The 15,404-nt window shown below is 48.2% G+C and overlaps 1 protein-coding gene across 4 annotated transcripts in view; it reads right to left on the bottom strand.

Annotated features, from left to right (window-relative positions):
* WIPF2 (WAS/WASL interacting protein family member 2) overlaps positions 1-7,160 on the bottom strand; it is a 71,482-nt gene extending 64,322 nt beyond the window's left edge. The window contains exon 1 of one of the 4 annotated variants that reach the window (XM_031657595.1): positions 6,978-7,160. The gene's annotated coding sequence lies outside the window, so the exon portion shown is untranslated. Of the gene's footprint in view, positions 1-6,099; positions 6,786-6,952 lie in introns of those variants that run through there. The other 3 variants (XM_031657594.1, XM_003912965.5, XM_009190551.4) reach the window with 3 other exon arrangements.
* Positions 7,161-15,404: the final 8,244 nt, after the last annotated feature.

The following is a 15,404-nucleotide window of genomic DNA, read 5'->3' as shown; positions in this document are numbered from 1 at the left end:
TTCCAAAGGCTGGGTACAGTGGCTCACGCCTGTAATCCCAGCACTTTGGGGGGCTGAGGTGGGCGGATCACGAGGTCAAGAGTTCGAGACCATTCTGGCCAACATGGTGAAACCCCATCTCCACTAAAAATACAAAAAAAAATTTAGCCAGGCATGGTGGCGGGCGCCTGTTGTCCCAGCTACTCGGGAGGCTGAGGCAGGAGAATCCCATGAACCCAGGAGGCGGAGGTTGCAGTGAGCTGGGATCGTGCCACTGCACTCCAGCCTGGGCAACAGCATGAGACTCCACCTCAAAAGAAAAAAAAAAGAAAATTCTTTTTTTTTTTTTTTTTTACCAACTATCCCAATCTGAATACATATGGAGAATGTTTTCATAGAGGGATTATTGGAAGGAAAAAAAAAAAAAGGATTATTCGATTCAGCATTTCCAGAAGCATAGAAAGTAGGTCAGTGAATTTGTACTTTAGAAATATCATAATTACTTGCTAAAAACAAATTATTTCCACTGAGGGGCCTCAAAATCCAAATGGCACTAAATTTGAACCCATGAAACTTAAGAAACTAAAATTTTTTTGAAAATCAATTATAATGGCTGAGCCCGGTGGCTCACACCTATAATCCCAGCACTTTGGGAGGCCGAGGAGGCCGGCGAATTGCTTGAGTCCAGAAGTTCAAGACTAGGCTGGGCAACATGGCAAAACCCCATCTCTACAAAAAATAAAAATTAGTGAGGCATGGTGGCGTGCGCCTGTAGTCCCAGCTACACAGGAGGCTGAAGTGGGAAGAACACCTGAGCCTGAGTCTGGGGAGGTCGAGGCTACGGATCGTACCGCTGCACTCCAGCCTGGGCAACAGAGAGAGATCCTGTCTCAAAATAAAAATGGAATGATCTTCACAATCCATCCCAAAACATATTGGAGATAACCCTACCTTTAGCTAACTATTCTCTGAAAAACAAGAGAGTATTTACTAAGTAGAACACATTATTGGACAGCCATTCCAAATTGCTCTAACTTTGCCAAGCCTAAATGGCAAGAAGAAACCAATTCCTGGCTCTCCTATTTGATAACTTACATACTTCTGCAGGCTCTTAAGCCAAACTAAGCCAACATCTTCAGAGAGTTAAGACTGACATAGTACATTAGCAAACACATCACCTTCTTTTCCTATTAACATTTTTGTTCCCCATAAAGGTCTATTCAGCACTTTTTTTTAGTAGCCCTCCATAGATAATATGAAGAAATGCTCATAAATTTAGCCTGTAGTTCCTCAGGCTCAATGGCTTGAAAATGAGACAAGAGCCGGGCGCGGTGGCTCAAGCCTGTAATCCCAGCACTTTGGGAGGCCGAGATGGGCAGATCACGAGGTCAGGAGATCGAGACCATCCTGGCTAACATGGTGAAACCCCGTCTCTATTAAAAATACAAAAAACTAGCCGGGCGAGGTGGCGGGCGCCTGTAGTCCCAGCTACTCCGGAGGCTGAGGCAGGAGAATGGCGTAAACCCGGGAGGCGGAGCTTGCAGTGAGCTGAGATCCAGCCACTGCACTCAAGCCCGGGCTACAGAGCAAGACTCCGTCTCAAAAAAAAAAAAAAAGAAAGAAAATGAGACAAGAAAAAAAATAGTTGGAAATACTGTCTTCTCTTCCACCATGCCCACGAAGCTAGGCAAAGGCAATGATTCCGCATTTAATCACTAGATGAATAAGAAACAGCCTTGAATTTAGAAGAAAGATAAAGGACTGCAAGAACATTCAGTAAAGAGTACTGCCTCTATTTCTTTGCAGAGCAGCTCTCAGGATCTGCCAAGGAACCTCATTTTGACATGGAACGCCCCATCCACTCTAATCCGGGGCATATCCCTCAAGACACAGTCAGTCAACCGGAACTCTGCCAACCTTTGCTTGGGAGTTGTGTGAAGAACAGTAGCAACAAGAGCCTACTTTGAGAAGGAGATCAACAATCACACTCAAGAAGAAAAGAAGTTATTTGGCAAAGGGATGCATGTTGCCAAAATGTTAGTCACAGCTTCAAGGGCCCAGTTTGTGTCTCTACAACTATTCTTTGCTTTGACACAGTCCATTCTCTGACCCAGGAAACAGCTCAGCTTCTGTCACCCTCCCCATCTGAAGCAGTGAAGAATCCTTTCAATTTGGCAGTATCAAACTGTGACACAGACAAGATGTCCACCAGAGACTGAAAGGGGAGAAAAAATATGTAATTTGTCATTTTCCACATAGGACTGGCTCAAGCAGAGCAATGGAAAACTGTGACAGGATAGGAAAAATGGGAACTCATTACGATACTGTAATCCCAGTTACTCGGGAGGCTGAGGCAGGAGGACTGCTTGAACCCAGGAGGCAGAGGTTGCGGTGAGTCGAGATTGTGCCACTGCACTCCAGCCTGGGCAACAAGAGAAAAAGTGTCCCAAAAAAAAAAAAAAAAACCCAAAAAGGTACACTGTAGGTTGAAATAGCATAATATTAAGCAGGTTTTTACGCTGAAGCTGCCTAAACCAAGAGCCATGAATTCTGCTGTTATTTCAGAGCAGGAAAACAGATTGAAGCATACCAGGTCACTCTCCCAATCAGAGAGCCCAAGTAAAGAAAAGAACATTTAATAATTTTCTCTTCAACAGAACAAGACTTCTGTCTCTTGCCTTTTTTTTTTTTTTTTCTAAAAACACCTAGTGAGTCTAGAGTCTCTTCCCTTCGTAAAAGCCATCAGTAAAATCTGAAAACTCCAATGTTCACACCTCCCCTGCATTTCACCTCGGTGCTGCTATCACATAACTTATCAGTACCAACTAGGGTAAACACTACTCTAGTATCAAGTGTAAGGTGGAATTAGTAAATGACCAGCCTGGCCAACGTGGCAAAACCCCGTCTCTACTAAAAATACAAAAATTAGCCAGGCCCAGTGGTGCATGCCTGTAATCCCACCTACTTGGGAGGCTGAGCCAGGAGAATTGCTTGAACCCAGGAGACGAAGGCTGCAGTGAGCCAAGAATGCGCCACTGCACTCCAGCCTGGGCAATATAGCGAGACTCTGTCTCAAAATAAATAAATAAAAACACTGCATTCTACTAGTCTCCATCAATTGACTTCATTCATCTCCACCTTCCCCAACTCTTAACTTCCCTATCTTCATCTTGATGGCAACCAACACAATGTAACACAATACGAAATTTTTACTTTTAAAAGTTGACACTAGTAAGAATTTAAAAACTGAACATGCAGCCAGGTGTGGTGGCTCATGCCTGTAATCCCAATGCTTTGGGAGGCCGAGGCGGGTGGATCACCTGAAGTCAGGAGTTCAAGACCAGCCTGACCAAGGTACTACAACCCCATCTCTACTAAAATACAAAAAATTAGCCAGGCATGGTGGTGTACGCCTACAGTCCCGGTTACTTGGGGGACTGAGGCAGGGGAATCGCTTGAATCCAGGAGGCGGAGGTTGCAGTGAGCCAAGATTGTGCCATTCCACTCCAGCCTGGGCAACAGGACTGAAACTCTGTCTCAAAAAAAAAAAAAAAAAAAAAAACTGAACATGCATCAAATCAAAACCAGTTCTTCCCTGGCTGGCATGCAGACACACACACACACACACACACACACACACACACACACACAGCAGCAGCAAGGCTGAGAGGAAGAAACTCATGTTTCCTTTTTTTGTCTTTGTTGTTGTTGTTGAGGTGGAGTTTTGTTCTTGTTGCCCAGGCTGGAGTGCGGTGGCACGATCTCAGCTCACTGCAAACTCCACCTCCCCAGGTTCAAGCAATTCCCTGCCTCAGCCTCCCAAGTAGCTGAGATTACAGGGGCCCGCCACCATGCTCAGCTAATTTTTGTATTTTAGTACAGACCGGGTTTCACCATGTTGGTCAGGCTGGTCTCGAACTCCTGACCTCAGGTGATCCACCGCCTTGGCCTCCCAAAGTGCTGGGATTATCGGCATGAGCCAGCATGCCCAGTCTTGTTTTTCTTTAAGAGACAGGTCGGCCAGGTACGGTGGCACATGCCTGTTATCCCAGTACTTTGGGAGGCCGAGGTGGGCGGATCACAAAGTCAGGAGTTCGAGACAGTCTGGCCAATATGGTGAAACCCTGTCTCTACTAAAAATATAAAAATTAGCTGGGCGTTGTGGCACATGCCTGTAATCCCAGCTACTCAGGTGGTTGAGGCAGAAGATTCGCTTGAACCTGGGAGGCGGAGGTTGCAGTGAGCTGAAATCACGCCACTGCACTCCAGCCTGGGCAAGAGAGCGAGACTCTATCTTAAAAACAAAAAAAAGAGAGAGAGGCCGGGCGCGGTGGCTCAAGCCTGTAATCCCAGCACTTTGGGAGGCCGAGACGGGCGGATCATGAGGTCAGGAGATCGAGACCATTCTGGCTAACCCAGTGAAACCCCGTCTCTACTAAAAATACAAAAACTTAGCCGGGCGAGGTGGCAGGCGCCTGTAGTCCCAGCTACTCAGGAGGCTGAGGCAGGAGAATGGCGTAAACCCGGGAGGCGGCGCTTGCAGTGAGCTGAGATCTGGCCACTGCACTCCAGCCTGGGTGACAGAGCGAGACTCCGTCTCAAAAAAAAAAAAAAAAAAAAAAAAAAAGAGAGAGAGAGACGGGGTCTTGCTATATTGCCCAGAGTGGTCTTGAACTCTTAGGCTCAAGCAATCCTCCTGCCTCAGCCTCCCAAGCAGCTGGGATTACAGACAGGTGCACCATTGTGTGCCTTCTAAATATCAATATCGCAGTCTCGTTTTCAGACATCACTTCTATGCAACCACTTTAAAGATCCCATGTGTTAACACAAACTTTTAGAGGCAGGGACAGATGAGACCTATATTTCAAAGGGGAAAGAAATGAAAGTTTAATAATTTGCCTTGAAGTTATTTACTAAATCCATAGGTAGGCTACAACTGTCCTTACTCCCTGAAGTTCTCTTCTGATTTGTAAAAGGAGAACAGAATAGCCAAAAACATTCAGTAAGACAGTCAAAAACCAAAACCGTAAGGCAAAAATAACAGCATGAAAAAGGATGGGGACCCTGGGAGAGCCCAAAGCAATAACAAATTATTCAAGTCCTTTAAAAAATATGAATTCTGGCTGAGCGTGGTGGCTCATGCCTGTAATCCCAGCACTTTGGGAGGCCGAGGTGGGCGGATCACGAGGTCAGGAGATCGAGACCATCCTGGCTAACACGGTGAAACCCCATCTCTATTAAGAAATACAAAAAACTAGCCGGGCGAGGTGGCGGGCACCTGTGGTCCCAGCTACTCGGGAGGCTGAGGCAGGAGAATGGCGGGAACCCGGGAGGTGGAGCTTGCAGTGAGCTGAGATCCGGCCACTGCACTCCAGCCTGGGCGACAGAGCGTCCGTCTCAAAAAAAAAAAAAAAAAAAAAAAAAATATGAATTCTGGCTGAGCGTGGTGGCTCATGCCTGTAATCCCAGCACTTTGGGAGGCCGAGGTGGGCGGATCACGAGGTCAGGAGATAGAGACCAGCCTGGCTAACACGGTGAAACCCCATCCCTACCAAAAATACAAAAAGAAAAATTAGCTGGGTGTGGTGGTAGGCGCCTGTAGTCCCAGCTACTCGGGAGGCTGAGGTAGAAGAATGGCTGTGAACCCGGGAGGCAGAGCTTGTAGTGAGCTGAGATCGCACCACTGCACTCCAGCCTGGGCAACTGAGCAAGACTCTGTCTCAAAAAAAAAAAAAAAAAAAAAACGAATTCTGGGCCAGGCACAGTGGCTCATACCTGTAATCCCAGCACTTTGGGAGGCCAAGGCAGGAGGATCACTTGAGCCCAGGAATTCTAGACCAGTCTGGACAACAGAGCAAGACTCTGTCTCCAACAACAACAATAAAACACACACACACACACACATATATATATACACACACACACACACACACACGTTAGGCAGGAGTAGTGGCCACACCTGTGGTCCCAGCTATTGGAGAGACTGAGGTGGGAGGATCACTTTGAGCCCGGGAGGTCAAGGCTTCAAGAAGCCATGATCATGCCACTGCACTCCAGCCTGGACGACAGAGTGAGACCACGTCTCTTAAAAGAAAAAAAAAAAAAAATTCCATCACATACCAGTTCCTTGCCCCAACGTTATCTTTAAGAACTTTCCTTCCTGATCAAAAACTCGACCATACACACTCATGCTGAACACTTTAAGATTTCCATCTTGGCCGGGCGCAGTGGCTCACACCTGTAATGCCAGCACTCTGGGAGGCCAAGGTGGGAAGATCGCTTGAGCCCAGGAGTTCAAGACGACCAGTCTGAGCAACATAGCCAGACCCCACCTTTAAAAAAAAAAAAATTCCATCTTCCCTCACTTCACACCACTTCAACATGAACCCTCAACTCCAGACGTTCCAATGCGTTTCTCAACATTCTCAATCCGACCTTTAACTCGATTCTGATTCCTTTTCAACGAACGCTCTCAAGATTCCCTCTGGTGTAAGCAGTTTCCCGAGCCATCTTCCCAAACGCTAGCTTCCACTTAACTCAATCCCCAAAATGTCACACTGGACTCCTCACTCACAGCATCCTGCTAATCAGCTGTTCCCAACAGGTCTTCCGTTCCCGTCTCCCTCTTTGCGCACGATTACCTCGTTCCTCACCCTGAGCTGCCGCCTTACCTCACCCAATCCTTCAGGAACCCTTATTACCTGTCTCTCAAAAACCTTCCTCCCCATTTTCCCAGTCCGCGCTCGCCCCATACCAATACCCGACCACTCCTCCCCAGATTCCCCACGCCCTCTCTCCTCCAGGTTCTTCCGATTCAGTCCCCAGGCCCCCCGCCCCTCAGGCCCCGCCCCCAAGACCCCTCTCTCCCTCCGGCCCCTCCTCTAATGCCCCCTCTCTTCTCAAGCCCCGCCCCGAGTCCCCCTCCCCCCGGCTTTCCTCCCACTCAGGTCCGCAGGTCATTTCAGCGACTGACCCAGCCGCCCCGGCCTCTTTCCGACCTGGCCACAGCTGCTCTGGGAGCGAATCCTCCGCCGCCTACGCTCCGGCTTCGTCCTGTCCTGCTCGCCCCCCGGCAAGCTCTCTTTCTCGCCACCGCCGCCGCCCCTTTTGCCAACCCGGAAATGGATCTGCTCCCACCGTCCCCAGCGTCCGCGAACAAAATGGAGGCGGGGGAAAAAGGAGGAGGGAGCAGGGAGCGAAGAGACGCGGGACGCATGCGCCCCTGGGAAGCCTGCCCCCTGCCTGCCCACGTAAAGGCGGAAGCGGTTGAGTGGCCGCCATCTTGGGAAGGTCACAAGAATGCCGCTTACCAGTTAAAACCTGGGTTTGCAACTTTAGCTGCAATTGGAATCACCTGGCCAGATTTAACTAACTATGATGCTGGTTCCCACTCCTGGAAATTCTAATTTAATTCTGGGGTGCAGCCTAGGCATCAGGAAATTGTGGCAGGTGATTGTAACGTGTTGCCAAGGTGGAGAACACTGAGCTAAACAGTCATTGTTGAATATACTCCTTTCGTCTTTAATCCGCCCCACACACACACACTTTCCCCGCTAAATATCCTTCCTTAATCTCGAATTAACGAAGAACCCGCCTCAGCTAACCTTGCAAAGGCCAAGTAGTCAAGCTCCAGTTGTCATAGCAACAGAGGCAGGCCTCTGCTCACAAGTCATCATTTACGTCATCTTACCCACCTGACCCGAACACCAGTCTCTTCTTCCAGGGCTGTGGGATGGTGTTGTGGATTCCTCCAGCTGCTTGGGCCGGAGAGAGAAATCCTGTGCCCTCCTTGATGGAGCTGCTGTTAACCCCTGACAGCTGACTAAAGATCTCTCCCTAGTCCACCCAGAAAAGCGCTTTCCATTATGGCTTCAAAATACTGTTTGGTTTAATTCCATTCCTAGCACAGAATCCGAAGTAAGGGGACAAGTTTGAGACTTAGTCCACATTACTTACAAGCTGTGTGCCATAGGGCCTCAGCTACCCTATCTGTAAAATGGGTCTAATAGTGCCTGTCCCATCTGTCTCATAGAGTTGTTGGAAGGCCGAAATCAGGTGATGAATGGGGAAACGTGATAGAGCATAAATTGTTACTATTTTTGTTTTCCTTCTATTCTGCCATGAGTAGTACTAAGCACCACCCACTAGTCAAGTAAATGTCACATTGAGTACCTGCTAAACACCAGGAGATGGCTACAGAGGTGACTAAGAGCCTTTGCCCTCAGGGAACTCTCTACGTTGGTGGGCAGACTGGCATAAACAGCTAGCTGAGATACAAGTCAGCATGTGATTAGTGCTGTGGACTTCAGACAAGGGAGCAATTAATTCCTGCTAAAGAATGGAAGGAGGTTTCGTAAATAGTTTGGACCTGGGCCTTGAAGGATGAATGGAATTTTATTATTAATCAGAGAAGGCAGGGAACATTGCAGGCATAGGGATCAGGGACACAAGGTAAAGATTTTCAGCCGTCTACATCCTGCATGGCCATAGGTGGGGCGATGGAGCCAGGGAGATGATGCGTCTAAACACTTTACCAGACAGAGCCTCCCAGCTCTTCAACCTCGTCCCCTGCCTGTCCCCTCCTCACTCACTGCAATGTACCCCATTCAGCAGTTCCCACCTCAGGGACTTTGTGCAAGCTATCCTCTGCCTCTTCCTCATTTTTCAAGCCTTACTGCAAATGCTTCTTCCTCAGGGCATTCACTGCCCACTGTAAACCCTCATGCTCTATAACACTTACACTGTATGATAAGGGCAGCCACTGGGATAAATATAGGGACATCTCACCCAGACTTGGGGAGATAGTGATATAGGCTTCAGGAAAAAAGTAACTAAGTGGCCCAAGTGCAGTGGCTCATGCCTGTAATCCCAGCACTTTAGGAGGCTGAGCGGGGCGGGGGCGGGGATCACTTGAGCCCAGAAGTTCAAGACCAGCCTGGGAAACATGGTGAAACCTTGTTACTACAAAAATTACCCAGATATGGCTGGGCGTGGTGGCTCATGCCTGTAATCCCAGGACTTTGGGAGGCCAAGGCGGGCAGATCATGTGAGGTCGGGAATTCGCGACTAGCCTGACCAACATGGTGAAACCCCGTCTCTACTAAAAATACAAAATTAGCCAGGTGTGTTGGCGCATGCCTGTAATCCCAGCTACTTAGAAGGCTGAGGCAGGAGAATCACTTGAACCCAGGAGGTGGAGGTTGCGGAGCCAAGATCATGCCATTGCAGTCCAGCCTGAGCAACAAGAGTGAGAGTCTGTCTCAAAAAAAAAAAAAAAAAAAAAAATTAGCTGGGCCCGGTGGCGTGAGCCTGTAGTTCCAGTTACTTGGGAGGCTGCTGTGGCAGGATCACTTAAGCCCGGGAGATGAAGGCTGGGCTGAGCCATGATTGTGCCAATACAGTCCAGGCTGAGCAATAGAGTGAAACCCTGTCTCAAGAAAGAAAACAAAAAGTAACTAAGTGAGGCCATACCCAAATTCTAAGTGAGACTTGAGGGACAGGTAGGAATTGACCAGGGAAGAAGTGAGGGAAAAGCATTGTAGGGAGAAGTTGTGCAAAGCAAGAAGAATCATGGCACATTCCAATAACGCACATTTTTCTTTTTTTTTTTTTAAGAGACAGGGTCTTTTAGAGATAGGCTGCAGTGCAGTGGCACAGTAACGGCTCACTACAGTCTTTTTATTTTTTCTTTTTTTTGAGAATGAGTCTCACTCTGTTGCTCAGGCTGGAGTGCAGTGGTGCGATCTCAGCTCATTGCAACCTCCAGCTCCTGGGTTCACGCCATCCTCCTGCCTCAGCCTCCCGAGTAGCTGGGACTACAGGCACTCGCCACCACGCCTGTCTAATTTTTGGTTTTCGTTGTTGTTGTTGTTGTTGTTTTGAGACAGAGTTTCACTCTTATTGCCCAGGCTGGAGTGCAATGGGGCGATCTCAGCTCACCTCCCAGGTTCAAGCAATTCTCCTGCCTCAGCCTACCGAGTGGCTGGGATTACAGGTGCTTGCCAACATGCCCAGCTAATTTTTTGTATTTTTAGTAGAGATGGGGTTTCACCATGTTGGCCAGGCTGGTCTCAAACTCCAGACCTCAGGTGATCCACCTGCCTCGGCCTTCCAAAGTGCTGGGATTACAGGCGTGAGCCACTGCGCCCAGCCCTAATTTTTGTATTCTTAATAGAGATGGGGTTTCACCAACTTGGCCAGGCTGGTCTCAAACTCCTCATCTCAGATGATCCACCCAGCTTGGCCTCCCAAAGTGCTGGAATTATAGGCATGAGCCACTGCGCCCGGCCTGTAGTCTTGAACTTCTGGGCTTAAGTAATCCTTCTGCCTCAGCCTCCTATTTAGGACTGCAGGCACTGGTGGCCACGCGCAGCTAATTTTTAAATTTTTTTTTCTCTTTTTTTTTTTGAGACAGAGTCTTGCTCTGTCGCCCAGGCTGGAGTGCAGTGGCACAATATCAGCTCACTGCAAGCTCTGCTTCCCAGGTTCACACCATTCTCCTGCCTCAGCCTCCTGAGTAACTGGGCCTAGAAACGCCCACCACCACACCCGGCTAATTTTTTGTATTTTTAGTAGAGATGGGGTTTCACCGTGTTAGCCAGGATGGTCTTGATCTCCTGACCTCATGATCCACCCGCCTCGGTCTCCCAAAGTGCTGGAATTACAGGCGTGAGCCACTGCACCCAGCCAATTTTTTTCTTTTCAAAGACACAGCATCTCCCTTTGTCACCCAGGTGGTCTGGAACTCCTGGCCTCAAGTGAGCCTCCTACTTGGGCCTCCCAAAGTGTTGGAATTACAGACGTGTGCTACCTCACCTGGCCCATAAAGCATGTTGATAAGGTTAGAATTAGAACTTCTAGGGGAGGCAAGAAATTAGGTTACAGAAGTCATCATAGGTTAGGTTTGACATTTAGTAACACTTGCCATGTGCCAGGCACTGTCAAAACCTCACATAACTCATTTAATCCTCACAGTAACTTTCTGAGGCAGATATTTGGAAGCCCATTTGACAGATGAAGAAACAGACACAGCAAGGTTAACCATCTTGCTCAAAGTCACATACCTGTAAGTAGCAAAAGTAAAAGTATCTCCAGGGTCTGTGTTTTTTGTTTGTTTGTTTGTTTGTTTGAGACAGAGTCTTGCTCTGTTGCCCAGGCTAAATTGCAATGGCACAATCTCGGCTCACTGCAACCTCCGCCTCCCGGGTTCAAGCAATTCTTCTGCCTCAGCCTCCCGAGTAGCTGGGATTGCAGGCACACGCCAGCACACCCGGCTAATTTTTGTATTTTTAGTAGAAATGGGGTTTCATCGTATTTGCCAGGCTGGTCTTGAATTCCTGACTTCAAGCAATCCACCTGCCTCGGCCTCCTAAAGTGCTGGGATTACAGGTGTGAGACACCGCACTGGTCTTTTTGTTTTTTATTTTTTATTTTTTTGAGACGGAGTTTCACTCTTGTTGCCCAGATTGGAGTGCAATGGCACGATCTCGGCTCACCACAACCTCTGCCTCCTGGGTTCAAACCATTCTCCTGCCTCAGCCTCCCAAGTAGCTGGGATTACAGGCATGCACCACCATGCCCAGCTAATTTTGTATTTTTAGTAGAGATGGGGTTTCTCCATGTTGGTCAGGCTGATCTTGAACTCCCGACCTCGGGTGATCCGCCAGCCTCGGCCTCCCAAAGTGCTGGAATTTTAGAGGCATGTGCCACTGCGCCCGGCCCTTTTTTTTTTTTTTTGAGACACATCTTGCTCTGTCACCCAGGCTAGAGAGCAGTGGCATGATCTCAGTTCACTGCAAGCTCTGCCTCCTGGGTTCAAGCAATTCTCCTGCCCCAGCCTCCTGAGTACCTGGAATTACAGGGGTGCTCCACCACACCTGGCTAATTTTTGTATTTTTTAGTAAAGACGGGGTTTCACCATGTTGGCCAGGCTGGTCTGGAACTCCTGACCTTGTGATCCACCCGCCTCGGACTCCCAAAGTGCTGGGATTACAGGCGTGAGCCACCGCACCCCGCTGAGCTGAGCCTGTGTTCTTTTTCTCTCTTTTTTTTTTTTTTTGAGACGGATTCTCACTCTGTCACCGAGGCTTGCGTGCAATGGCGCGACCTTGGCTCACTGCAACCTCCACCTCTTGGGTTCAAGCAATTCTCCTGCCTCAGCCTTCCGAGTAGCTGGGACTACAGGCGTGCACCACCACACTTGGCTAATTTTTGCATTTTTTTAGAAACGGTTTCTAAACCGGCATGAGTCACCACGCCTGGCTGAGTCTGTGTTCTTAATGTCCTTGCCAGTGACTGCACCCTAACAGATCCAATGTCACTTTCTTTTTTTTCTTTTCTGAGACAGTCTTGCTCCGTCACCCAGGCTGGAATACAGTGGCACGATCATAGGTAGCTGCAACTTGGAGCTCCTAGGTTCAAGCAATCCTCCTGCCACAGCTTCCCAAACAGCTGTGACTACAGGCCCACACCACCACGCCCAGCTAATTTTTTTTGTTTGTTTTTAGTAGAGACGAGGTCTCACTGTGTTACCCAGGCTGGTCTGGAATGCCTAGGTTCAAGTGATCCTCCTGCCTTAGCCTCCTAGAGTGCTGGGATTACATGTGCAAGCCACCACACCCAGCCCCAATGTTCCTTTCTTATAACAAACATTTTGCAACACTAATATCCCAGAGTGAAATTAACAGATAATATAGCCTGCCTGGACACATGATTTCAAAAAACAAATCAATATGATGTCTTGATTATAAAAAAGACAACTAGGCCGGACATGGTGGCTCACACTTGTAATCCTGGCACTTTGGGAGGCGGAGGCAGGTGGATTACCTGAGGTTAGGAGTTTGAGACCAGCCTGGCCAACATGGTAAAATCTCATCTCTACTAAAAATACAAAGAATTAGCCAGGCGTGGTGGTGGGCACCTTTAATCCCAGCTACCCTGGAGGCAGAGGCAGGAGAATCGCTTGAACCCGGGAAGCAGAGGTTGCAGTGAGCTGAGAGTGTGCGAGTGTGCCATTGCACTCCAGCCTGGGCAACAAGATTGAAACTTCGTCTCAAAAAAAAAAAAGACAAATAGAAGGATGGCGATTCAATATGCAGACACCCAGGCACCATTACACTGGAAGATAAAGTAGTCAGATACTTGCATCCATACCTAGAATCACTAAGAATGTGGTAGAGATAAATGCAGACTTACCTAAGGGTGTTGTATAGAACAGCATCGCCATTAGTGTTACTATTTTCCAAAATAGTAAACAACTTTTGATAAAGTTCTGAACAATATAAAACAATTTACATAGTAGTTGCATTCTTGGAAAAAAACCAAGTCACACTAAATACATGCAAAGGTATTTCATGTTTATGCCTTCCTCTGCCAGGCCAAGTACCTGGAAGACTCTGTCTCCCCAAAAAACAACTAAAAATCCCAGATAACAATTATTATTATTTTATTTATTTTTTTTTTTTTTTTTAGGCGGAGTTTCGCTCTCTCACCCAGGCTAGAGTGTGGTGGCAGAATCTCGGCTCACTGCAACCTCCGCCTCCTGGGTTCAAGCGATTCTGTTGCCTCAGCTTCCCGAGTAGCTGGGACTACAGGCATGCACCACCACGCCCGGCTAATTTTTTGTATTTTTAGTAGAGATAGGGTTTCACCATGTTAGCTAGGATGGTCTCGATCTCCTGACCTCGTGATCTGCCCACCTTGGCCTCCCAAAGTGCTAGGATTACAAGCATGAGCCACCGCCCACGGCCTAATTTTTTTTCTTTTTTTTTTTGAAATGGAGTCTGGTTCTGTCGCCCAGGCAGGAGTGCAGTGGCGCCACCTTGGCTCACCACAACCTCCACCTCCCGGGTTCAAGCAATTCTGCCTCCGCCTCCCAAGTAGCTGGGATTACAGGCATATGCCACCATGCCCAGCTAATTTTGTGGTTTTTTACTAGAGATGTTTTTCCATGTTGGTCAGGCTGGTCTCCAACTCCCGACCTCAGGTGATCTGCCTGCCTCAGCCTCCCAAAGTGTTGGGATTACAGGCATGAGCCACCATATACAGCCTAATTTTTTAAAAATTGTAAATGCTTTGATGAGCTGCTGAAAAAGTAAGGAATTTTCAGGGCAAAATAAAATAAGTTAAGGCAGGGGATGCAGCCAGAGGTCAGTGGAACACTGAAACAAGCTTTTACTCCGAGGGCACTTGACTAACCTGGTGAACCTGAACTTTTGCCATTGTCTCATGGGAAAGGGAAACACCCCAAAACCTCTTCAGAGGAGAATTTTAAATTTATTTTTTATTTTATTTTATTTTATTTTGAGACGGAGTCGCACTCTGTTGCCGGGCTAGAGTACAGTGGTGCAGTCTCGGCTCACTGCAACCTCCTCCTCCTGGGGTTCAAGCGATTCTCCTGCTTCAGCCTCCCAAGCTGTTGGGACTATAGGCGCATGCCACCACGCCCAGCTAATTTTTCGTATTTTTTGTAGAGACGGGGTTTCACCATGTTGACCAGGATGGTCTCTATCTCTAGACCTGGTGATCCGCCGGCCTCGGCCTCCCAAAGTGCTGGGATTACAGGCGTGAACCACCACACCCAGTCTTCAGAGGGGAATTGAATAGGAGATTCCCCCTCCATAAAGATGGGGCCCACTCACGCCTATAACTCCAGCACTTTGGGAGGCTGAGGCGGGTGGATCACTTGTGAGCAGGAGTTCCAGACCAGCCTGGCCAATGTGGTAAAACCCTGTCTCTACTAAAAATACGAAAATTAGCTGGACATGATGGCAGGTGTCTGTAATTCCAGGTACTCCGGAGGTTGGGGCAGAAGAATGGCTTGAACCCGGGAGGCAGAGGTTGCAGTGAGCCAAGATTGTGCCACTGCACTCCAGCCTGGGCAAAAGAGTGAGACTCCATCTCAAAAAATATATACTTTAAAAAGATACAGGGCTGGGCACAGTGGCTCACATCTGTAATCCCAGCACTTTGGGAGGCCGAGGCGTGCAGATCACAAGGTCAGGAGATCGAGACCATACTGGCTAACATGGTGAAACCCCGTCTCTACTAAAAATACAGTAAAATTAACCGGGCATGGTGGCGGGCGCCTGTAGTCCCAGCTACTCGGGAGGCTGAGGCAGCAGAATGGTGTGAACCTGGGAGGCAGAACTTGCAGTGAGCCAAGATTGCACCACTGCACTCCAGCCTGGGTGATAGAGCCAGACTCTGTCTCAAAAAACAAAAATAAAAAATACAAAAATTAGCCAGACGTGGTGGCGGGCACCTATAATTCAAGCTACTCAGCAGGCCGAGGCAGGAGAATCACTTGAACCCGGGAGGCAGAGCTTGCAGTGAGCTAAGATTGTGCCACTGCACTCCAGCCTGGGTGACAGAGCAAGACTCTTGAAAAAAAAAAAAAAAAAGTTTTGTGGAAACCAAGGATAATT

This window comes from Papio anubis, chromosome 17 (genome assembly GCF_008728515.1).
Source record: "Papio anubis isolate 15944 chromosome 17, Panubis1.0, whole genome shotgun sequence".
NCBI lineage: Eukaryota > Metazoa > Chordata > Mammalia > Primates > Cercopithecidae > Papio > Papio anubis.
Note: the sequence above shows the minus strand (reverse complement) of the source record. Positions and strands in the feature narration are given on the sequence as shown.